At 45.5% G+C, this 26,419-nt stretch overlaps 1 non-coding gene and 1 pseudogene across 1 annotated transcript; both read right to left on the reverse strand.

Annotated features, from left to right (window-relative positions):
• Positions 1-12,692: 12,692 nt before the first annotated feature.
• On the reverse strand, positions 12,693-15,796 carry LOC117859368 (28S ribosomal RNA; annotated as a pseudogene).
• A 231-nt stretch (positions 15,797-16,027) lies between these two features.
• Positions 16,028-16,183, reverse strand: LOC117859358 (5.8S ribosomal RNA). Its single transcript, XR_004641157.1, has one exon. It is a non-coding gene; the product is annotated as a 5.8S ribosomal RNA (ribosomal RNA).
• Positions 16,184-26,419: the final 10,236 nt, after the last annotated feature.

Here is a 26,419-nt window from a genome sequence, read left to right on the forward strand (position 1 = left end):
TCGTAGTTGGATGGAATTGTCACATACAGATGCTGCGTGGCAAAACGGAGTTGCTAAATTCATTGAAGATACCTTTGATGGCACCTTTCCAGGATAGACTGCACCCTGTCCATGTAGAGGATGTCATCGCATGGCATATCAAAATAAAGAAGTTGTTGAGTTGCACTTGAATACCAGAGGGTTTGATCCGTATTACAAAAAATAGCATTATACTGGCAGATCTGCTAAATGTATTGTTGTGGACGATGATGATCGGGACGTTTGTGAAGGAGAAGAATGTGATCATGATGATGGCGTCTCATCCACTAAACTACTTTCATCGCTAATTAGTGGTGCCATACATGGTGAAATTAGAGGTGGTAATATTGAGGAGCCAAATGAGTCAGCAAGAAAATTTTTCAACTTAATGGAAGAAGCTAGGAAAGAACTATACCCAGGTTGCAAGGAGGCTACCCAAATATCTTTTATTGTGAGGCTATATTAGATTAAGTGCATGTTCGGTATTAGCAACAATGCTCTAGAGCAAGTACTATTATTATTCTGCCATGTGCTTCCCAAGGACCATTGTGTCCCAAATACCCTAGACAAAGTTTGAAAGGTAGTTCGAGACTTTGGCTTGGACTACCAAAAGATTCATGCTTGTGTTAATGACTGTGTGTTATTCCGTGGAGAAGAGTTCGAGAAGCTAAACGCATGTCCAAAATGTGGGGAGAGTAGGTGGAAAGATACATATTTAGAGTGTGGTGGTGATAGCACTGGTGGAGTAAATAATAAGCTCTTACCTCGTAAGATACTGAGGTATTTTCCACTTATTCCTCGACTGCAGAGATTATATATGAATGAGACCACATCGGCGCATATGCTTTGGCACAAGGAAGAATTGGTTGAAGATGGTAAAGTGCGGCACCCAGCTAACTCAAAGGCATGGAGACACATAGATGCCAAGTATACTGCATTTGCAAATGATCCACGTAATGTTAGGCTGGGACTTGCATCGGATGGCTTCAATCGATTTGGGATGTTGAATGTGACTTACACTACATGGCCAGTGATCCTGATTCCTTATAACTTGCCTCCTTGGTTGTGCTTCAAACAATCCTATTAGATGATGTCGATGCTAATTCCTGGGCCTAAATCTCCAGGAATTAACATTGATGTATATTTGCAGCCTCTGATCGATGAGCTTAAAGAGCTATGGGACAATGGAGTTGATACTTGGGATGCAGATAGAAAGGAAATTTTTACTCTGCGTGCAATGCTACTTTGGACAATTAATGATTTTCCTGCATATGCAATGTTGTCTAGTTGGAGCACAAAAGGCAGGTTTGCTTGTCCTTATTGTCACAAGGATACTGATTACTTGTGGTTAAAATATGGTTCCAAGCATTGCTACATGGGCCGTCGTTGATTCTTGCCTACAAACCACAGGTGGCAGAGGAACAAGGTCCGCTTCAATAACAAGGTAGAAATGAGGGAGACTCCAGTGCCCCTCAGTGGTGCACAAGTGGTGGAGCAGTACAAGAGTTTCGAGCAAGTCACTTTTGGAGCGACTACTTCGAGGAAGAGGAAGCAGCGCGATGAAGATAATAGATGGCACAACTGGAGGAAGAAGAGTATTTTCTTTGACCTTCCTTACTGGGATTATTTGCTTATACGCCATAATCTCGATGTGATGCATATTGAGAACAATATATGTGAGAGCTTGCTAGGGACTATGCCTGATTTGGCTGGTTTGACTTCCTCTTCTTCTTCCTATATCATATGTATTTGATCTATTCCGGTGCCATGCTCTCTTTCGCTGGCATCCTCCTGATGTCCATACACAGGGAGTACTCCATTGTATGTTGGAATCTTCATGCATAAAAATGGCATGTGAATTATAGCAGCAAACTTGTTGATAACTTCTCTTCCAAATATGGCCAAATAAGAGTATGGGATGTGGATCATGTTGAAGGTGACCATCTCCATTCGCATCAGTGCACCCTCACCTAGGGTTACGTTCATCTCGATCGTGCCACGGGCCTCTACTCTTTTGTTTTCGAAGCCATATAACGGCTTCATTGTTGTTTTCAACTGGCTATCTTCATAGCCCATTCTCCTTAACAAATCATAAGTTATGACATCTGCTGAACACCCATAACCTACCAAAATTCCACTAACATCGTTGCCCAACAAGTGCTTTGTATTTTTGCCCATGATGGCCCTTATCATTAGTGGATCTTCATGCAGGAACTTGTTTAGCCTCATGTCTGCCTCTGTAAAGATTATTGGGATGTGAGACCACTTCGACCTGAATGCCTGACCTAAGGAAATGTGACTGACTTCACGTATATGATCTTTCTTTTGCCTCTTACTTTCCAACACTGGGAAATTACATCCTCCTCATATTGCATTGATCACATTGACTCTATGACCCGAATGATCATGTTCCTGTTCTTTTATGGATGCTGTTGCGAAGTTATTTGGTGAGGTGGGTCTATCTTAGGTGGTTGTGGTATATTATAATTTTGAGGCTGAATTGGGATAGGCGACCTCATTTGACTATACTATGGAGGAGGTGGTAGAGGTGGATAAAATCCTTGTGCGAAGTAATTTGGCTATTGATATGAGTGCCAATTTGGCGTTGAGCTGTAAGCAGCTGACTGAAAAGTGGATGAAGTGTGGTTCACTATCTTCCCCTACTCTTCTATCTCTCTTTACTTTGTGGCCTCTTTTTCCCTCACCTCTAGTGTTGCTCTACACTCATTTGTCAGATGACCTTTGTTTTTCCCGTGCAACCAACAATACAGTATTTTGTTTACTTTGGAGCCTCTTCCTGAGTGACCTCCTCTTGAGTTCGTACGACTCCCCTAGCCCCTTCTCATTACAGAGAACTGATACAAAGAATTTTGGAGGTTGGGTTGCGTAGAAACATTATTGATAGTGTTTTCTTGCTGCTGAAAATTTGGCTTTGCTGGGTACGCTTGGAATTTTTGACTATTTGACTGCTGGGATTGCCAATTCTACTTTAGTTTGTCATTCCTCTTTCATGCGTTGTATTCATCTATTCTCCTTTATCTTTCTCAATCTGATTTGCAGTACTCTTGGATTATGTCAAAGAGTTGTTTTTTGGACTTTGGTTTGTACTCTCCACAGGGCCCCAACCTTAGGCCTCCAATAATAGCACAATCACTATATTTTCTAGTACCTATGGTGTTTTTGCCCTCACCTTCACAAACCTTCATATGTACTCTTGCAAAGATTCATTGTCCCCTTACTTGATGTTATGGAGGTCTCCCGAAGTGTACTCTTGAGCCTGAAATCCTTGAAAATTGTCGAACAACTTATCCCAAAGTTGTTCCCACAAAGAAATACTCCCTTTTGGCAGCGATGCGTACCATTCTTGGGCCGAGTCTTTGAGCAACATCACGAATACTTTGGATTTTGCGTAGTCATTTCCACCTCCCGAAGAAATTGAAGCATTGTACCTCAAGACGAACTGCCTTGGGTCTGACTCCCCGTCGTACTCTGGCATCGATGCTGGCATCCTAAATTTTGGAGGCCAGTCTGCTAACTCCAGATCAATTGTCAACGGTCACATTGGCTTTGGCTTGTAAGGATATGCATTTCCCTTCTACTTCCATTGCAGTGTACGTTGCGCCAACGGCTCTAGACTGGAATCATCTTCCCAGTATTATTCGCTATCACCTTGACCCTCTTCAACTTGAATTGGGTTGTTATCATTCTACGCCAGCAAGGAGTTGATCTGTGCCTGCAATATACTCATCTGCTCTTGCAACTGTGCTGTTCTTTGTCTTACAGTATCCTACATTTTCTCTTTCTGCAGTTGCTCTAGCACTTTTCTCTTTTCCACTACTTCTTTCAACATACCTTGGTATTTGAGTTTGTCCTCATTTGGATTACCTTGTTGTGTCGCCTTTGCCTTCGCTATGGCTGCCTCGGCTTGCACTCTTGTTTGGACATTGGACGTGGACTGTGCATCTCTAAACCTCTTCAATAATCTTGCTTCGATTCGCTTGAGAGTCGCCACATCTCCGTCTTCCACTCCAGCATCGGTCAACTCAACTTTGAACTGGCTGTCAGCGATGTCTTCGGCCTCAACTTCATCTTCACTTTATCTTCGCACCCCCTGGAACTTGGCACGATGTCCAAAGGGTTTCCTACTGCTGCCAATGGGTCATCAGTAGCATTCTGTGGGTTGGCAGGTTTTGCTTTCTTATTCAGTGCCATTACAGTTATAGGAACAAAGCATGGTGGGCGCCAAAACTGTTGGGGTAAGAAACTGCACCTGAAGTGGGGCCAACGAGTATCAAAATGATAAAGTATAGAACAAAACAAGAAAAACTAGAATACTAAAAATGACTTCGGGAGAGCTTAATAGAACTCTCCCTCTGTCCAGAACTCATCCCATTGCATTCACGATGGTCTCCTTAAATAGGGCCGCAATTTTTATACTTTACAACCATTCGCCCTCCTTTATCACTTTATGCGAAGCATATTCGAGGGTATTATAGTAACATTATGCCACTTTTGCCACACTTTTTACAACTCATCACTTTACAATTGGGCTTGTGTGGGCCGGTGCGTCAAAGATGTCATCACCACTTCGTGTGATCGCAGAAATCTCATGTGGCCCCCTAGGTCTCCATTGCCGGTCGACCACTTCGCTGTCGTCACTCCATCGTGGCTCGTGCGCCCACCTTGAGCCTGAAGTCCTTTCACCACATCAACCAGTCACTAAGATTGCAGAGTCATTACTTCGCACCAGCTCTTCATTCCTGCAAGTGATGGTTCACAACAGTTCTCCACAAACCCATTACGTTAGCCAATTGCAAAACCTCAAAATGAGGGAAGGGGGTACCATGCGGAGTATTTTTCCCCAACACCTTATTTTCTTTCGCATCGTCCTTGTCCTCTTGCTTATGTACATTATCTTGCAAAAGGTTAGTCATAGCAAGAGGAATAACAACAGACTCTTCCTCTAAATGATGCACCTCATCATATGAATTCAAATCAAGAGGTGGATTAACAAAGGTTTCTCTCATAAGAATTTTCTATCATTCCAAGTTTGAGGTTTATCTGAAGGACTTAAAGACTCTCACCACGATAAAGCAGAATGTCGCAAAACACTAGTTGCATTCTTAACCTTCCTCTTTGGACACATAAAATGATTAGCAAATATGTTATCTATTGCGATTTCCAACTCAATGTACTCATCTGCACCTATACCATAATAAGTTTGTGGATATGAACAATCTGCCATTGTTAAAAGATAGCAAAAGACAACACAAATGTATTATCCCTATCTACTAGCAACTACTGGGTGGTGGAGAAGTGGAACACAATATCACAAGCATCTTACCATCGTCTTGCAAGTGTTCTTACCAAAGCCATTAGGGTCGCACAATCTGTTGTCAAGCTTGAGTGTAACAGTTGCAAGTTGAACCTGTACTGGTAGAAGTATATGTGGAGAATTGTGCAGGCACAATATGATAGCAAGGAATAGCAATAATCGAAAGTAGATTAGGAAAGTTCAATAAGTATCCAAAGTACGAGTCACAGTCGCTGGCTAAGACGTGTCCATAGACCTAGCACAACAAGTTGTAACAAAGGACGATGGGTAGCACTGAAAGAACAAGCAACCAGCAACCAATCCAATTGTTTTATCTTTTTCTTTGATTTTTCCTCCAATTGTTGTTTTTTTGCAACTTTTTTTATTTTGAACTATTTTTTATATTTTTCTCCAAACAAGATCACACGAGATGGAACCACAAAAAGTTTCATCTTAAACAGAGTTAGGATGTGGTCCATAGAAATTCAGGCACGTCATTTGAAAAGCGTGCAACAACTTTGGAGCTTGAGTACTCCTACTTCTAGGACGAATTTGGCAAATCTGAGAGTGGCAAATCTGGCAAAGCCGGAGAAATCCAGGTGCAAAATTTAAGTTCAGCCGATTTCAAAATAAAATTTCCTCAATCCGAGTTACGAGTGAAAAGTTACTCCTGTTTTAAGCAAGGGCCTCCAAATCAGTGTTTTTGGAAGGCACAACAAGGCACACGCATTGGCGGCGGTTAGGGCAAAACTTCCCAACTCCCCAACAGAGATCACAGCTGAGCAAAGCCTCTCAGCAAACGAATAACCTAGGGCAAGGCTTCCCTGGTGTATGTAGCAATAGGTGATCACTAGATGAAACAAGAGGGGATGCGATGCAAGGTGAAATTCACAAGGCAGCTTGCAACCTATCTAGGACTTGCACGATGAGAGTTCACACAAGGCACTTAGTGGGGCAAGTCAAGTATTGTGATGGCTTGACTTGTTGTATGGGTAAAGGTGGATGGGATAGCGGTAGAAACAAAATAGCAGCGGGCGATTGAACTACAACAACGAACACACTAAACCAGCAACAAGACTCAACCACTGACACAAACTCAACAAATCGAATCTGAAATCAAAATTGCAAAGGTTAAAAATGTAGTAGGACAGCAGAAAGTGTATATTTTTGGAGGGGCTTTTTGTGCACTATAGGTGATGAAAACCAGATGGATCTAAAGGGAACACGATAATATACCTCATGGGCAACCTGGAATCTTGATACCACTTGATGTAGCACTGGCCCGATCTTCCAATAGGTATGGATAATTTGATTGGTGGAGAACTTGACGTTGACAATCCGAGCTTCTAATCAGATGCGATTCGAACCCCTGCAACCGCTACACTGCTGCTCTGTTGGTTATCAACCAAGCACAACTTAATTGACCCTGCCAAGAAGGCTTTCACTGCAAGTGAATCGAAGAACACATGCAAGAAAGTATAAACACGCAATCTAAAATTGCAGATGTATATGAAATTGTTGGAGGTATGCACTAGAGGCAATCATAGAGATGATGATATTCCATTTGTATCCATGATTTGTATTGTGTTCCTTGGATATCCATTAAAGGCTACTTGAATTGACTTGCAATTATGTGAATTGTATGTGAAACTCTTTACTTCTATGGTTATTCTAAAGTTGTCCCTAGTCGGAGTTCATGTGAGGACACACATGAATATTAGACTAGCGCATGTATTAGTTGATGACTATGTTTCACAACTCATGGACATGGAGATGTTAAACTAATAATGTGGGCACATGTGGAGACATGTGCTAGGACTGACCCAACACGAGAAGTAGTTCTCTCTTTACACAACATGTACGCTTTGTCCTTAGACCTGAGATTGTCGCATGTACTCAAGATGTGGAGTGACTTACTTAGGGGCTATCAAACGCTACACCGTGACAGGGTAGTTAAAAAGGTAGCTTTCGGGTTTTTCAAGAAGCATGCTGTGAGACATGGTCAATCAAGATGAGATTTGCCCCTCTTTGATTGAGAGTGATATCTCTGGGCCCCTCGAGTGGTGATCGGATCTGAAAATGCATGGCCATGCTACGTACGGTTAAGAGTTAACCTACAAAGGGATTTCGAATACAGGATCGAGAAAGAGCGGTCGGCTTGGAGCTAGACCAAATATCATGAGGCAAAGGGAATAGCATGTACATAATGTTGTGGCGGTTCGTCTGATATGATCTTCGTGTGCGTATGAGAGTTGGCACGTCTTGCTAGAGGCCGCTACCGACTATTGGGCCGAGTAGGAGTACTCGGGCCATGTCTATACGTATCCGAACCCATAGGGTCACACACTTAAGGGGCTGGAAGCCCAATTCGGATATGATCCGAGTTGGACTAGGTTTAGAGGTACTAATGGGCCTCGGACCCAGAGGCCTGTCAAGAACCTTTATCAATAGAGGGGTGGGGGCGCCCTTGGATTTACACCTTTTTGGCGAAACACATCTGCCGCACCTCCCACGCCCTCGCCTGTTGCAACTCGCTGATCTAGCAGTCTGGCTTGAGACACTTCGTCCCTGCATGTGTGGATACCTTGGAGGTGTTGCGCTTGCAGCACTTGGGCGAGTCGCCGATGAGCCAATGACGAGCTGCGGCATGAAGACGATCTTGCTGCACGTGGACGAGCTGCTGAGGAGCTGCTCGACATCAATGTGATCGACTATGTTTGACTACGCTGATCGACTTTGCTGTCCCAACGCGATTCTACATCTTCCGCACCAGTGCGTCGAGTGGTAATCCTGTACGTGATCCTTATATAGCAGTTTTCCTGGTTTACATGGTAGAAAAATTTTGATTTGCGCTAGCGTAGCCTACCTCATATCCTAACAGAAATAGATCTGAGTAAAAGGTTCAAGCTCTCGATTCGAAATATTAATTGACATAGCCGAGGAGATCAAGAACAGGGGCCCTGGGTCATAGTAAAAGGACTTGTCACCACAATTACAATGAATCAATCTCAGTTTATTGATGGAAAACTAGAACTAAACAAAACCCAAACCCTAACATGGTGACAGCTATTGAATATATGAGGGTTAGGTCATGGATGACCCCCTTGGACGCACCCCTATGGGCTCTAACACAATACACGGGCCAACAGCCAAAAAGACGGTGTCGCAGCACCCTGATAGATTCTAGATGTCCACTTGTTTTGATGATTCCCATTGACTCAGATGGAATTTTTATGTGGACCGGAGCCACTGGAAGATCTATGAAATTCTCTTTCCATCCATATAAAGAACGTCCAAAACGGACTCCGTATGCAACCTGGGCGTCGTTTTGGTGCGTGCTACTCCTGGACTCCAAGGTAGGCTCGAACTTGAGTTGCTTTGGGCCTCCAACTTGGTGAATCTAACTAAATTAGCCTCGGGCCTCCTTGTTGACTTGGACACCCCTGCTGGACTTCTCCTTCTCCACACCATGCGCCAATCATGGTCATATGCATGGGTGTCATGTCCTCATTAAGGATGGTATCCGATCGTCTTCGAGCCCCCAACTTTCATTCTTGATAAATGAAAACATCCTTGGCAAATGCTTTCGTAGTTGTTCATCTTTCATAAATGCAAGAATTTCACCTCTGACTATGAAATACGAATGCCCCTGACTATCCCTATTAATCATTACTTCGATCCCGAAGGCCAACACAATAGGACCGGAATCCTATGATGTTATCCCATGCTAATGTATCCAGAGTGATGGCTTGCTTCGAGCACTCTAATTTCTTCAAAGTAACGACGCCGGAGGCACGACTTGGCCAATTAAGGCTAGGAGCGCATCGCCGGCAGAAGGGTCAAGTAGGCCAATGCTTGCTGTAAGGCGGATCGGCTGACTCGGCCCAAGATCCAACTAAGAGCTTTTTAACTGCATTAACTTAAATATATGCTATTGCAGCTGGAGTTACCACGGCTCTTAAGTACCAATTCTAGGCCATTAACTCCTGTATAAACACCAGAAAGATGAGCATCAACCTATTGGTAGGGGTTTATTACTAACCATTTCCACAAGTGTTCGTGAATATTTGTATGCAGGTTACTTATCCTTAGAAAGAGGAGAAAACACACCCAAGAGGCAAAGAAACACAACTCCAACCAATTAGGGAAGAGCACATGGATCCACGAGCCCACATAAGGGGGTAAACTACCTTAGCTTGGTGCGTGCACCCTGGAATGACTTGAGGGCCCATCAGGTAGCATCCTAGACGAAGGGTATTGCAAAGGGTTCAGCTGAACCCCTGGTGGTCGATCCACTTTTGACTCCATTAGAGCCCATCTTCCACGTGGTGACTCCAAGTGACTTCCCAAAGGTGGCTATGACCATTTTGCTGGGAGTTACTACTTCAAAGCCTCAGATCCTTCTAGGTGGCACGAGGAGAAAGGTTGGAGGAAGAATATTCCCTTGGGATGCTAGGAGCATCTCCACTCTCCCAAGGCACCTCCACACTATAAATAGAAGAGGAGGGGCTCACTTCTCAAACACCACACAAGAGTAGAATTAGTGCTCCATTCCAAAGATGAAGCATGAGTAGTCTTACATCCTTGCTATGTTTACATGCTTGGCTTATATGTCCGTATGCTAGTCATATACCCTTGGTATCATAGTATAGGATCATATGCTCTCATGTATGCCTTTAGGCCTTGATATAGTATACACTAGTAGTGCTTATATTTGTGTTAGATCAGTTCTCTTACTCACGGGTTCGTCGCTCTATATTTATACATAGTGCCATAGTTTGCTACAGGGTACCAGACGTAGTTAGACTGCGGTAGTAATCAGTAGCGTAGATGTAGTGTCTAGGCTAAAGATTATCCTTCATTTGCCTTATATCCCACGGGCTACTAGAGGTAGGTGGTAGGTGGTGACAACCCTATCCGTCCTTTGTAATCCTCCATGTTCTGATATAGCGTAGAGCCGCTAGCCGGAGGTGCCTGAATCCATAGCGCATGAATACCGTTGTAGCTTTCACCTCAGAGTATTCCAAGGGTATCGAATCCAAGGGAACATGTCTGTACTAACTCCTAGTTTAGTCAGTCCAAGGACACACTAAGATAGGTGGCGAGGGTAGAGAGGATTCCTAAATATATCTCTATATGTGAGTTAAAGGTTAATCTCTTGGGTCAGAATACTCACTTCGGGCACCGGCTTACCCTGAATGAGTTAGGCGCCTCCGGCCAATGGCTCTATGCTATATCCGAATGTGGAGGATTATGAAGGACCATTAGGGCTGCCACCACCTATGGCCTACCTCTGCGGCCCATGGGATATAAGGCAAATGAAGGATAACCCGTAGCCTAGACACTACATCTATGCTACTGATTACTATTGTAGCCTAACTACATCTGGCATCATGTAGCAGACTACAACACTCTGTATAAATACGGAGTGACAAACCCGTGAGTAAGAGAACTAATCTCAATCAACTATAAGAACTACTATAAGAAAGGAACCACGAATATGAACTTACTTCATACAAAAGGAGGGCAACATCCATAGAGGTACAAGCTTGGAGAAGGGCGCCAATAGACCCAGCGCTTCCCCGAACTACCTCTCACTCTCTCCCTACTCTAAGCACTAGCTAAGCAGCACTCCACCTTTGCAATGAAGCTCTACACTCTTCTTGAGTGGTGTTGGTGGTGTGCCCTCAAATGAGACCCCTCCCCTTCTATTTATAGGCACTTGGGGTTAGCTCCCAAGGGGAATATCCGGGAATCTTCCTTAACCACCATTGCAAGGTCGGTAACTGGTGACACATGGTGGCTGGAGGCGATCGGGGCCACCAAGGGTTTGGCCAAACCTAAGGAACCACCTTAGGCAATTGCCTTTGACTGGGTGGCTGCTAGGTGTGTCCCCATGTGGGTACGTGATCTTTTTTGGTGAATCTTGTCGGTTTACTCCCATTTGTAGGTTCTTCAATCTATGTGATTGCTCCTGATTGGTTGAGAGTGTGTTTCCTTACTCTTGGTTGTGTTTTCTCCTTTAGTAGACCTGCATACAAATATTCACCAACACTTGCGGAATTCTTTAGTAAAACTCCTACCACTACTGTTGATGCTCATCTTTTATGTGTTATGCAGGAGTTGACAGCCTAGATTGTGTACTTAAGAGTGCAACTGTCAAACCATCCAAACCATCCTGCCATGCTAGGCATGGCGGGTCTACTTGTGAGGACGGTGGCCGAAGGACCATAGAGCGTGAGAACGAACAATTTCGGTCCATATAACGATCGCAACCTCATCCCATCCATCATGGCCGGCCGCAGCCAGCCTGAGATGGCCGTAGCCAACCAACGGCCAACCACAACACACCCCAGCCGACCAAAGCTAGCCAATGGCGGACCGCAGCCAGCCTCTAGCTGACGCAACATGCCTGGGGCACCCGCGGTGCAGCCCACCACCAGCCGGCCACAGCCAGCCCCGAAGCCTTCCCACATGAGCTGCAGCCGTAGCTTGGCTGGTCGCGGCCGGTTGAGTGGCCACAGTCTGGCCGCACCATGCACCGGGAGTATGTCTCAAATACCTCGAAAATGGGTCAAAACCAACGCTATTTGTATGGCCGAACATCGATTTCTCAAGCACCGGGAGGACGCACCAGCTCCCCCTACTATACCCGTGGGGCATCCCCCCACCCAGAAGTTTTGGGGATTTTTGTCCCAGAGGGCGCACAGTTTTGGGGGTTGGCTTGGAACCCATGTGATAGGCTGAGATGACAGGGGGGCACGTATTGGGTTCGGTGCCAACACAGAAAGTCCGTCCCAGCCCCTCCGGAGTTCGTTTTCACCAATTCTTGAGCCCTGAAACGGCCTCACCATTCGGAGGCCATTTTCAAGTCTTGGCGCCATCCCCCACGTTTTCATGCCTAGCGGCCGTTGTGGTCGTGTTTGCCCTCTCAGGAGATATAGCAAAAATTTTCATGGTCGAACACATGTTCGTTAGCCATTTTCAGATCTTCAGGCCATCCCCCATGTTTTTGTCCCCAATGGCCGGCTTGGGCATTTCGAGGCTCCCATGAGTTACAGGTGGAACACGTGGAAAGGTATCCTCCACAGGCACATGCATGAATTGTGAAGATTTGATCCAAATGATAGTATGTACATGCTCTCCACGAGGTCAAGTGGACACTCTTTTATTGTGGCATGTTACATACATAAACTTGTGCCATGGTTTCATCTAATCCTTAACAAATGAGACCACCATTGGAGTAATTATGATTCATACAAACCTTATGCCAATTAATTATACTTAAATGAATTGAATTTTTTATCCATCCTTGTGCACCATGCTCCTTCATTGCCATTGAGGGTTCGAGCCTGAAGCCCCGGGCGGGGGTGGAGGGGCTGGATCTATTTGCATCGTGGTAGCAAGGCCACTCTACCACTTACAATGCTCTGTCACGTATTTAAGTCGTCTACAAAGGATTCAGCCCACCGACCGTGAGGAAGGGAGCATCAAGGCTGCCTGCTACGGCTCGTCGACTGGGCAGGCTCAGCCAATGGCACGGGCCCTTGGGGCACGAACTCCCTAATGTGGGTCGAGTGAGCGGCGGGCACAGGTGCTGGTTGCTAGCTTGGATTCTGACTTAGAGGCATTCAGTCATAATCTGACACATGGTAGCTTCGTGCCATTAGCTTTTCAACCAAGCGCGATGACCAATTGTGTGAATCAATGGTCCTTGTCGTACTAGGGTTAATTACTATCACGGCACGATCATCAGTAGGGTAAAACTAACTAGTCTCACGACGGCCTAAACACTTGGTGAATTCTACTTCACAAAGATAGGAAGAGCCAACATCGAAAGATCAAAAAGCAACATCGCTATGAATGCTTGGCTGCCACAAAGCCAGTTATCCCAGTGGTAACTTTTCTGACACCTCTAGCTTCAAACTTCGAAGGTGTAAAGGATCGATAGGCCATGCTTTCACGGTTCTTGTTCGTACTAGAAATCAGAATCAAACAAGCTTTTACCCTTTTGTTCCACATGAAATTTCTGTTCTTGTTGATCTCATCTTAGGACACTTGCATTATCTTTTAACACATGAGCTGCACCGGCCAAACTCCCCACCTGACATAGTCTTCCGCTAGGATCAGCTCAGCAGAGCTAGGACTTGGAGCCAAAAGGAGGGGCAATGCCCCTCTTCCAACTTATGGAATAAGTAAAATAACGTTAAAACTAGTTGTATTTCACTTGCACTTGAAGGCTCCCACTTATCCTACACCTCTCAAGTCATTTCACAAAAACAAACTAGAGTCAAGCTCAACAGGATCTTCTTTCCCCCCTAATTCTGCCAAGCCCGTTCCCTTGGCTGTGGTTTCACTGGATAGTAGACAGGGATAGTGGGAATCTCGTTAATCTATTCATGCACATCACTAATTAGATGATGAGTCATTTAGCTACCTTAAGAGAGTCATAGTTACTCCCGTCGTTTACCCGTGCTTGGTAGAATTTTTCACTTTGACATTCAGAGCACTGGACAGAAATCACATTGCGTCAGCATCCGCAAGGACCATCGCAATGCTTTGTTTTAATTAAATAGTTGGATTCCCTTATCCGTACCAGTTCTGAGTCGGTTGTTCGAACAACTCAAGTAATCTGCCAGTAGCCGACAGGTTTGGGGCCAGGACTCCCTAGCCCAACCCTTAAAGCCAATCCTTGTCCTGAAGTTATGGATCCGTTTTGCCAACTTCCCTTGCCTACTTTGTTCCATTGGCTAGAGGTTGTTCACCTTGGAGACCTGATGCGTTTATGAGTATGACCTGGCATGGATGGTACTCGGTCCTCCGGATTTTCATGGGCTGCTAGGGGTGCACAGGACACCGCGCGACGTGCGGTGCTCTTCCGACCATTGGACCCTACCTCCAGCTGAACCATTTCTAGAGTTGGCAGGCCGTTAAGCAGAAAAGATAACTCTTCCCGAGGCCCCCACCGGCATCTCTGGACTTCCTAACATTACCGTCAATTGCCACATCCCAGCTTGGGAAATCTTAACCCGATTCCCTTCTGGGCAGCGCGCGTGATCGCCCTTTGCCGGGGTTACCCCATCCCTTAGGATCGGCTTACCGATGTGCAAGTGCTGTTCACATGGAACCTTTCTCCTCTACAGCTTTCAAAGTTCTCATTTGAATATTTGCTACTACCACCAAGATCTGCACCGATGGTCGCTCGGGCCGGTCTTGCGCCCCGGGTTTTGCAGCGGCCGCCGCACCCTCCAACTCATCAGGGCATAGCGCTTGCCCAGATTGCCGAGTGTGGGTCGTGCGCTTTAGTGTGGGTCAGCAGGTGAGTTGTTACACACTCCTTAGTGGATTTCAACATACATGACCACAATCCTGCTATCTTAATCAACCAACACCCTTTGTGGGTTCTAGGTTAGTGCGCAGTTTGGCACCATAACCTAGCTTCTGGTTCATCCTGCATCGCCAATTCTACTTACCAAAAATTGCCCACTTGGATCTCCCAATTCCATGGTACGGCTCACTGAAGCAGTCGCACCGTCCTACCTATTTAAAGTTTGAGAACAAGTTGAGGGCGTTGCGCCCCCGATGCCTCTAATCATCAGTATTGCTTCAAGGCCCCACCAGAGTTCCCTCTAGCTTCACCTCACTCAAGCATAGTTCACCATCTTTCGGGTCTCGACGGGTGTGCTCCAACTCAAACCCTTCATAGAAGATCAAGGTCGGCCAGTGGTGAGGCCAGTGAGGGCCTCCCGCTTGTCAGGTTCCTTGCACATACCAGGTTTAAGAACATGTTGACTCGCACGCATGTCAGACTCCTTGGTACGCATTTCAAGATGGGTCGAATGGGGAGCCCGCAGGCCGTTGCAGCGCAGCGTCCTGAGGGATGCACCTTACAACGTGTGGAAACTGGCCGTGCCGACGATGGTGGCTGGGGGCACCTAAAGTCCTCGGGCTTAGGCCGTTGGTGTGGCCGACAACAGTCCACACCCCGAGGTGAGCGGCGGACCAGCAGAGGTCGTTCCGCATATGATCGATGCACATCGCCAGCCCCCATCCTCTTCCCTCCTAGCAATTTCAAGCACTCTTTGACTCTCTTTTAAAAGTTCTTTTCATCTTTCCCTCGCGGTACTTGTTCGCTATCGGTCTCACTTGTATTTAGCCTTGGTCGGAGTTTATCGCCCGATTTGGGCTGCATTACCAAACAACCCGACTCGTTGGCAGCACCTCGTGGTGAGACAGGGTCTGGGTCGGATGGGGCTCTCACCCTCCAAGGCATCCCTTTCCAGGGAACTTGGGCCTGGTCCATCTCTGAGGACACCTCTCCAATTGAGTAGTGAGGCTACCCGATTCTCAAGGTGGGCTGCTCCCGGTTCGCTCCCTGTTACTAGGGGAATCCTTGTAAATTTCTTATCATCTGCTTATTTATATGCTTAAACTCGGTGGATAGTGCCGTCTGACCAGGGGTTGTAGTTTGAGTGACGAAATGTTTCAGTCATCTCTGGGTCCTTAAGGCTAATAAGCCAGTTGCATGCCAGGACACTGCACCGAGAAAAAACCGAGAACAACTAGATGTCACCCACCACGTGCGGTGCCTGGCAAGGTATGTCGGCAGCCCCAACTTTGACCCACCATGCCATGCAGCACAGGGAGCCAAACACCACGTCTTTCCCCAGGGATGGGTTGGGAGTGTCTTTTGGCGTGCACCCAGGCAGACGTGCTCTCAGCTAGAAGGTCTCGGGCGCAACTTGCGTTCAAAAACTCGATGGTTTGTGGGTTTCTGCAATTCACACCAGGTATCGCATTTTGCTACGTTCTTCATCGATGCGAGAATCAAGATATCCGTTGCCGAGAGTCGTGTGGATTAAGATAGCATCGTTGCACGAGGTGTGATCGGTAGACCGACCACAACCCTAAGCAAGGCAATAACAGTGTTGCTTGACACCTTTGGCATCGTGGGTACTGTTGCGGCCCCTCCCCCTTAGAAAGAAGGTTGGGGCCCTGCACGGGCAGAAGCTCGTGCGGCATGGATGACAAGTTCCTCGACGTCAGCAAGGGCTGTAGGCTAATAGAACCCTCCTCGAAAAGCTTTGCCCATGATCGTTCATGAGGATGCGTGGTTGCTGCAAATGCCTTTGTGAATTTCCTCTAGTATGTCCTTGTCGTCTTGCCATGGGACGCACTTCATGAGTACTTCTAATGATGCACCTCTTCTTTAAAGCTTGTCTTTGACTAGAACATAGTTTTTGCTATGTCATGAGGCCTGCTCTATTTCTATCTTGTCCGGAGGTAACTTGTGTTCTTTTATGTAGTCGATGAAGGGTTCTCTCCAGTCTACGTCGATTATCATGACCTCCCGATCTGATGCGATAGGACCTCGATCAGTGGTGGTTGTTGGTGTCAGCTCCGTTATGGATGACTTGTGTAGCTCACGGACGAAAACCCTTGCTGGAACTTGGGCTCGAGTAGATCCTAGCTTGGATAGGACGTCCGCGGCAACGTTGTTTTTGTGAACTACGTGGTGAAACTCCAGACTAGAGAATTTGTTCTCTTGCTTGCGTACTTCTAGGCAATACGTGTCCATGTTCTCCTTGTGGAGATCCCACTCATCGTTGACTTGATTGATCACCACCATTGAGTCATCGTAGACTAATAGTCGCTTGATTCCTAGCGAGACTGCCAGAAGGAGCCAGTGCAGAAGTGCTTCGTACTCAGCTTCGTTGTTGGATACTTCCCAGAAGATTTGCAGGACATATTTGAGTTGTTTGCCTTTGGGACATATCAAGAGTACTCCTTCACCGGCGCCCTCGAGCTTGAGTGATCCATCGAAATACATGACCCAATGCTCTGGACGCTCTGCTGGCATTGGTAGTTGATTCTCCCACCACTCTACCATGAAATTCACTACGGCCTGGGACTTGATTGCAGTCCTCGACTTGAATTCCAGGGACAATGCTTCTAGTTCTTCCGCCCAATTAGATGTTCTTCCCGTTGCATCCCGATTGTGGACAATTTTCCTAGGGGAAGTTGGTAATGACGGAGATGTTATGCTCCTGGAAGTAGTGTCGTAGCTTCCGCGAGATGAGCAGTATTGCGTATATCAATTTTTGGACTGGCAGATATTTGGCCTTAGAATCTAACAACACCTCACTGACAAAGTAAACGGGCCTCTGTACTTTGTATACATGGCCTAGTTCTGGTCTTTCAATCACGATCGCCGTACTGATGACGTTAGTAGTAGCAGCGATATAAAGCAGCAAGTCTTCGTTCGGGTTTGGCATCGTGAGGACCGATGGCTTTGATAGGAAATCCTTTAATTGTTGCAGGGCTTGATCTGCCTCCTCGGCCACTGAAATTTGTCTTGCCGCTTGAGTACTTTGAAGAAGGGTAGGCCCCGTTTAATAGGGGTGTTAGTCCCGATCTTCCGCTAGGTAGGGTATGTTGGATTTGTGGAGACTCGACGTTGGCGATTCAGAGCTCCTGACGAAACAGATTCACCCCGTGATCGTTACACCACTGCTCCGTTGGATATCACCCCCGTCTAGGACACAGATGACCTTGCCAAGAAGGCTAATCCCTGCAAGCGAATCCAAGAACACAAGTAAGAACGAGAAGAACACAATCCAAATTGCAGATGAATGATTAAGCACTCAAGTTAAGGTTTCACAAACCAAATGCAGCAGCCTAGTCGGTCCGGTGCAAGGCAAACTCTATCACAAAGCGTGAATAATGAATCTAAGCACAAACTAACCCTCAAAGGATGGCGAATACTGAGAAAATAAGGGTTTGGGGCGTGCATACCCCTAGGGACGCGCCCCCTAATAGGCTCGACAGGATACATGGGCCAATGGCCCAAAGAAGGTGACGCAGCACCCGGACAGATTCTGGACATCAACTTCTTTTGACGATTCCTATTGACTCTGGCTGTATTTTGTAGTGGTACTGGTGCCACTGGAAGTTCCTTGAAATTATCTTTCCATCCATATAAAGAACGTCCAAAACAGCCGTTGTATGCCACCGGGGTGTCCAATTTACTACTTGCTGCTCCTGGAATCCGAGGCTGAAACGAACCCGAGTTGTATTGCATCTCCAACTTTATTTGGGCGCCCTTGCTGGTCTCCTCCACTTACAAAACTCTCTCCATATCCTTGCTGGTCCTCTCCTAAGTTCCTAATCACAATAATATCATTAGGTAGTATCTCATTCTTATAATCATGAAAGGACATAGCTAAGAACGAGCTCACCTGTTGATTCATTTGTCGTGCTCTAGCTCGAGTGATTAATCTTTGTACAACTTGAGGAGTATCATGTGCATCCAAAGGAGTGATGTCCTCATCATCCTCCCCCTCTTGAATCGGAGTCATCCTTGCTCCGCTCCCATATATGGTTGAAGATCTGCAATGTTAAACGTAGGACTAACCCCAAACTCGGGTGGCAACTCCAGTTTATATGCATTGTCATTAATATTTTCAAGTATTTTAAAAGGGCCATCAGCTCTAGGCATCAATTTAGACTTTCTAAGATCTGGAAATCTATCCTTACGCAAGTGTAACCACACTAGATCCCCCGGTTCAAGGTTTATTGCCTTTCTACCTTTGCTACCAGCAATTCTATACTTATCATTCACCTTTTCAATGTTGGCCTTGGTTATTTCATGCATTTTTAAAAGAAATTCAGCACGTTGCTTAGCATCATGATGAGTTCGTTCAGAAGCAGGTAGAGGTAAAAGATCAATAGGAGCACGAGGATTGAAGCCATACACTACCTGGAAAGGACTTACCTTGGTGGTGGAGTGTTCCTCCCTATTATATGCAAACTCCACATGCGGCAAACACTCTTCCCATATCCACAAGTTCTTCTTCAAAATTGCTCTCAACATAGCTGATAATGTAGGATTAACAACCTTGGTCTGGCCGTCAGTTTGTGGGTGACATGTAGTAGAGAACAGTAGCTTTGTACCCAACTTATTCCACAATGTATGCCAAAAATGACTCAAGAATTTTGCATCACGATCTGAAAGAATAATACAAGGCATACCATGCAAGCGAACAATCTCTCTAAAGAGCAGATTAGCAATATGAATTGCATCATCACTTTTATGATAAGGAATGAAATGAGCCATCTTAGAAAAATGATCCACAACCACAAAAATGCTATCCCTCCCCCTCTTAGTTCTAGGCAATCCTAAAACAAAATCCATAAACATATCTGACCAAGGAATAGAAGGAACAGGGAGAGGCATATACAAACAATGTGGATTTAACCTTGATTTTGCCTTCTGACATGTGGTGCAACGACTCACAAAATGCTCAACATCTCACCTCATCTTTGGCCAAAAGAAGTGTGTGGCCAAAACATCCTCCGTCTTCTTAGCACCAAAATGACCCATGAGGCCTCCACCATGTGCCTCCTGCAACAACAAAAGACGAACGGATCCAACTGGAATGCATAGGCGATTAGCTCGAAACAAGTATCTGTCACTCAGCACAAATTTATCCCATGTCCGGCCCTCTTTACAATTCACAAAAGCATATTTAAAATCAGTATCATCAGCATATTGTATCTTAATCGAATCAAGCCCAAAAATGCGATAATCAAGTTGAGACAACATGGCATAGCGTCTAGACAAAGCATCAACAATAACATTATCTTTCCCTTTCTTATGCTTGATAATGTAAGGAAAAGATTCAATGAATTCAACCCATTTAGCATGTCTACAATTCAAATTAGATTGACTACAAATATGCTTTAGCAATTCATGATCAGAATGAATAACAAACTCCTTAGGTCATAAATAATGCTGCCACGTTTCTAAAGAACGAACAAGAGCATATAATTCTTTATCATACGTGGAATAATTCAAAACAGGCCCAATTATTTTCTCACTAAAGTAAGCAACAGGTTTACCTTCTTGCATCAAGACACCACCAATGCCAGCTCCACTAGCATCACATTCGAGCTCAAAAGTCTTACCAAAATCAGGAAGTTGGAGCAATGGCGCGTGTGTCAGGTGATCCTTCAACTGCTGGAATGACTTCTCTTGTGCAGGTCCCCAATGGAAAGCCACTCCCTTCTTTGTAAGCTCATTCAGAGGCGCTGCAATGGTGCTGAAATCTTTCACAAAGCACCTATAAAATCATACTAGTCCATGAAAACTCCGCACTTGAGACACTGATGTGGGAGTCGGCCAACTCTGTATAGCATGCACCTTAGCTTCATCAACCTCGATCCCCTATGGAGTCACAACATAGCCAAGAAATGAAACTCGTTCGGTGCAAAAGGTGCACTTGTCGAGGTTACCAAACAAATGTGCATCACGTAAAGCATTGAAAACAGCAAGTAGATGATCAAGATGTTCAGGTAAAGACTTGTTGTAAATCAATATATCGTCAAAGTATACCACCACAAATTTTCCAATGAAAGGACATAAGACCTCGTTCATTAAGCGCATGAAAGTACTAGGCGTATTAGTTAAACCAAAAGGCATTACTAACCACTCATACAAGCCAAACTTAATTTTAAAAGCAGTTTTCCATTCATCTCCTAGTTTCATTCTGATTTGGTGATATCCGCTACGCAAGTCCACCTTAGAAAAAATTATAGAACCACTCAACTCATCAAGTATATCATCTAGCCTAGGAATAGGATGACGATAACGAATGGTGATATTGTTAATAGCTCTACAATCTACACACATGCGAAAACTGCCATCTTCCTTTGGGACCAAACTAACACGAACAGCACAAGGACTAAGGCTCTCACGTACATACCCATGGTTCAGAAGGTTTTGCACTTGGCGCTGAATTTCCTTAGTCTCCTCAAGGTTGGTCCGATATGCCACACGGTTCGGCAAGCTCGCTCCAGGTATTAAATCAATCTGATACTCAATGCCTCGAATGGGTGGAAGGCCTGGAGGTATCTCAGCGGGGAAAATATCTCAAAACTCCTGCAAAAGGTTAGTGACCACAGGAGGCAAAGTGCTAGATGTATCATCCATGGAAAATAGCACATCTCGACAAATCAAAGCATAACAAGGCGCATCCTCATCACAAATTTCAGCAAGATCAGATTTAGTTGCAAGCATCACACCACCTTTCAATTTGATCGCATTAGGAGAAGAATTTGAAGTAACTTTATCATTTTTAGGTGGGAAAAAAGAATTAGCTACTTGCTGATTTTCAGAAGTACTAGCAGTTTTACATGTAGATTTAGCAAGTTTTTCCATCTCAAATTGCACAATTTCAGCAGGGGTCATGGGGAGCAAAGTGAGTTTCTTTCCTTTATGCATAAGAGTATATTTATTGCTTCTACCATGGTGTGTAGCATCAGTATCAAACTCCCAAGGACGACCAAGTAAAAGCGAGCATGCTTGCATAGGCACAACATCAAAATGCAACATCGCTATACACACCTAGGGAGAAATGAATCCTCGCAGTTTGCTTTACCTTGACCTTACCGCTGTTGTTGAACCACTGAATATGGTACGGGCAAGGGTGATCACGTGTGGGAAGCTAGAGCTTGTCTACCATGTCCTGACTCACCAAGTTGTTGCAGCTACCACCATCAATAATGACCCGAACGCGCCTCTTGTGCACGACGAAGAGAGTCTCAAATAAATTGTGGCATTGTATCCGCTCCTCCTGTGCCATGTGAGCGCTCAAGACACGCTGCACAATGAGTGTCTCATGGCCCACCGAAGCCGCTGCTCCTAAAATGGCTCCATCCTCATTGGAAAAATCATCGTCGCCTACAAGGTTAGCAGCAAGTGCAAATTCATCCTCAACATCACTAGCACTTACATATCCGCCGTCCTTTGTTGCAATGAAAGCTCGCTGGCTCGGGCAATCCTTCATGACATGTCCGAAACCCCTTCAACAATGGCACTGAATAAGCGTCGAACGACCCGTAGAGGTAGAAGATGATGAAGGCTTGTTGTTCACCTTTGTACTCACTGTTTTGCTCGCCTCAGTCAGTGTAGTTGATGGAGGGGGTGCTGCTAGCCGTGTAGATGAAGTCGCTGGTCGTGGGGATGTAAAAGCCAATGGTGGTGAAGGCCGTGGCTGCCCGCTCGTCCGAGGCTGTCCGTTAGTCCATTGACGTCCTTGCAATTCTTTCTCTGCCAACATAGCAAGATGGAACAAGCGATTGATAGTATTGTACTCTTTATAATCAATTATATCCTGAATTTCACGGCGCAAACCACAATAAAAACGAGCCATTTTATCCTCATTGTCCTCCTCTACCTCAGCACATAACATACCAATTTGCAGCTCTTGATAATATTCTTCTACTGAGTTGTTACCTTGATTAAGTCACTGTAATTTTTTGCACAAATCACATTTATATGAATGAGGAACAAATCTAGCATGCATTGCTTGTTTTAACCTATCCCACGTTGGTGGATCAGTGCCAGTTTTAACAAGTTCAGACCACCAAAGAATAGCAAACCCAGTGAATTCACTAGTAGCTAATCTAACACGATGTATATCAGGCACCACATGAGCATTAAATTTCTGTTCAATCGACATCTCCCAATCTAGATAAACATCTGGATCATAGGTACCAGGAAATGACGGTATTGAGAATTTAACCTTGAATAAGGATCATTGTAACCTTGGGCGGGGTAGTTACCAGGGCCACGCCTATGTGGAGGTTGTCGTTGGTCAGCATCCTCACCAGTGAGGGTGGCGTCATCCTCATTATCACCCTCATCCTCAAGTGGTGGTGCTGGTCGGCGTAGTCGCTACTCTTCCTCCATGTGGGCAAGTCGAGTAGCAATGGCTGTGACAGAACGCTGGAGCTGCTCAAGCGCTTGCGTTGTTATCCGTGTGGTAGCATCAAGGTCCGCCCTAGAAACACACTCGTTGAAGTTGGATGGGCTAGCAGCTTCTTTGTCTTTGTCGGTTCCCGGCATGTTAGCAAAGAAAATAGGAAGTACAAAGCCCTATTCAAGTACGAGGGGGTGGTGTGGTGGCTGTATGTGAGGTGGAACAACTCATCAAGCGTCTTACCCACGCTTGCAAAAATTCTTACCAACACTGCAAGGAGGGTACCGGCCGGTGAGGGGACACCAAGCGGAGCGTGGGCAGATCACCAAGGTTGAAGCTTTTCTGACTAGGAGAAAGTGGAGCTTGGGCAGGCAATGTAAGTAGCAAGGAACACACGATAGTAATAACAGATATGCAAACTGAATAAATTTTTGTAAGACTCGTCACAGTTGCTGGCCTAAATGTGTACCTAGTAGAAGTTGTAGAGCAACAAGCAAGCAGGGTAAACCACAATGAGGCAAGTCAAAGGACAGGATCTCACAGCTCTGCTCAGGGTGTACCATGTCTCAAGTGCTCAGGTGCTCCTCTGTAAAAATTTTTTGTCTCTTTGTTTTTTTCTTTTTTTGTGTTTTTGAATATTTTTTGATATTTTTTTTTGTTCTGAACCAGAAGCACCTAAGAACCAAGCACACCAAGTTTCAACTTATGGGGATAATAGATGTGAGCTAGGGAAATTCACGAAGATACTATAAACGAGAAGAAACAACTTCGAACCTCAGAAACACAATCTTGCAAAGGGAATTGCCGCAATCTGATTTCGCCGAACGCAGCGAAGCGGGGGAGAACCACGTAGCATGTAGGAAATTTTCTGTAGATGTCCGTGAAAAAAAAAATTGCCCCGTTTCGACCTCCGAGCGGAAAGTTATGGCCGTTTCAAGATTTGCCCTAAAATCAGGGTTTTACGGCGGCACAAATGTGGCGGCAAGGGTTGGCGGCGATGCGATATGTGTGGTGGCACAAGAGGAAACACAACTAGACTTGGATACAATCTAAACCAGCAACAAAGACTCGAGTACGGACACAAATTCAATAAAGCAACACTGAAATCAAAATTGGAAAGGCACAAAGGGGCTATAGGATGGGATTTTTTGTTGTATTTTTTGGCTAGTGGACTCTAGGACAGTAAAAGGAAAGTCACGAGAATTACCTAACGGGAAACCTATGAATCTGATACCAGCTAATAGGGGCGTTGGTCCCAATCTTCTGTTAGGTAGGGTATGTTGGATTTGTGGAGACTCAACGTCGGCGATTCAGGGCTCCTGCCGAAACAGATTCACCCCGTGATCGTTACACCACTGCTCCGTTGGATATCACCCCCATCTAGGACACAGATGACCTCGCCAAGAAGGCTAATCCCTGCAAGCGAATCCAAGAACACAAGCAAGAATGAGAAGAACACAATCTGAATTGCAGATGAATGATTAAGCCCTCAAGTTGAGGTTTCACAAACCAATTGCAGCAGCCTAGTCGGTCCGGTGCAAGGCAAACTCTATCACAAAGCATGAAGAATGAATCTAAGAAAAACCTAACCCTCAAAGGATGGCGACTACTGAGAAAATAAGGGTTTGGGGTGTGCATACCCCTAGGGACGCGCCCCCTAATGGGCTCGACAGGATACATGGGCCAACGGCCCAAAGACGGTGACGCAGCACCCGGATAGATTCTGGACATCAACTTCTTTCGATGATTCCTGTTGACTTCGGCCTCCATATGCCACCGGGGCGTCCAATTTACTACTTGCTGCTCCTGGAATCCGAGGCTGAAATGAACCCGAGTTGTATTGCATCTCCAACTTGATCTGGGCACCCTTGCTAGTCTCCACTTCCAAAACTCTCTCCATGTCCTTTCTGGTCCTCTCCTAAGTTCCTAATCACAATAATATCATTGGGTAGTTTCTCATTCTTATAATCATGAAAGGACATACCTAAGAATGAGCTCACCTATTGATTCATTTGTCGTGCTCTAGCTCGAGTGATTGATCCTTGTACAACTTTAGGAGTATTGTGTGCATCCAAAGGAGTGATGTCCTCATCACCGTTCTCCAAGCCTTGAGATGAATCTGTTGAGGGCCGCCATGCATCCAATCAACTTCTGGATGTCCTTGATACATGATGGGGCATGCATATCGGTGATGGCAGAGATCTTCTCAGGGTTAGCTTCAATTCCTCGATGACTAATGATGAACCCAAGTAGTTTCCTAGAGGGTACACCAAAAACGCATTTTGTCGAGTTAAGCTTCCATCAGAATTCTCGTAAACTTGCGAAAGTTTCTTCTAAATCCGCAATCAGGTCGTCAGGATTTCTAGTCTTTACGACTACGTTGTCCACATACGCCTCCACGTTGCGGTGTAGCTGCTTCTTAAAGCACTCCTAGATTGCCCATTGATAAGTAGCACCTGCGTTCTTCAACCCAAAAGACATTGTTGTGTAGCAGAAAGCTCCGTATGGGGTGATGAATGCAGTTTTGATTTGGTCTTCTTCCTTGAGAGCTATCTGGTGATACCCCGAGTAGCAATCAAGAAAACGGAGTAGGGCGCATCCAGCTGTGGAGTCGATGACTTGATCAATCCTAGGAAGCCTGAAAGGATCCTTTGGGCAGTGCTTGTTGAGATCTGTGTAGTCTACACACATCCTCCACTCATTGTTATTTTTTTTCTCACCAAGACGGCAGTAGCAAGCCACTCTAGATGATAGACTTCTTTTATGAAGCCCGCCGCGAGTAGTTTGGCCAGTTCTTTCTTGATGGCTTCCCTTCTGTCTTTGGGCGAATCGTTGTAAGTGTTGCCCTTTTGGTGTAGCTTTTGGATTCACGTTTAGTGAGTGCTCGATCAACTCCCTGGGCACCCCTGGCATGTTCGCTGGTTTTCACGTGAAGATGTCTCAGTTGGCCTAGAGGAAGCTGATGAGCGCACTTTCCTATTTAGGATCTAGCCCTGTGCTAATCAGGGCTATCTTGGAGCTATCACCAGTCTCAAGGTTAATGGTTTTGACGTCTACTTCGCTTTCCGGGTTGACCTTGGTTGCCCTCGACTTCTTTTCTAGGATATCGAGTTCTGATGGGGACAATTTCTTGGATGCAGCGAAGACTTGCATCATTGAGTTTGGTACTTGGGTAGTTGCTACTGGCTCAAGGACTTTTGTGTTGTAGTCATATGACCTCTTCAAGTACACGTAATGTGGGATGGCCATGAATTTGGCCAATGTTGGTCTTCCGAGGATGGTGTGGTACGATGTTTCAAAGTCCACTACCTGGAACCGGATGTAT

Source organism: Setaria viridis, chromosome 5 (assembly GCF_005286985.2).
Source record: "Setaria viridis chromosome 5, Setaria_viridis_v4.0, whole genome shotgun sequence".
Classification (NCBI taxonomy): Eukaryota; Viridiplantae; Streptophyta; class Magnoliopsida; order Poales; family Poaceae; genus Setaria; species Setaria viridis.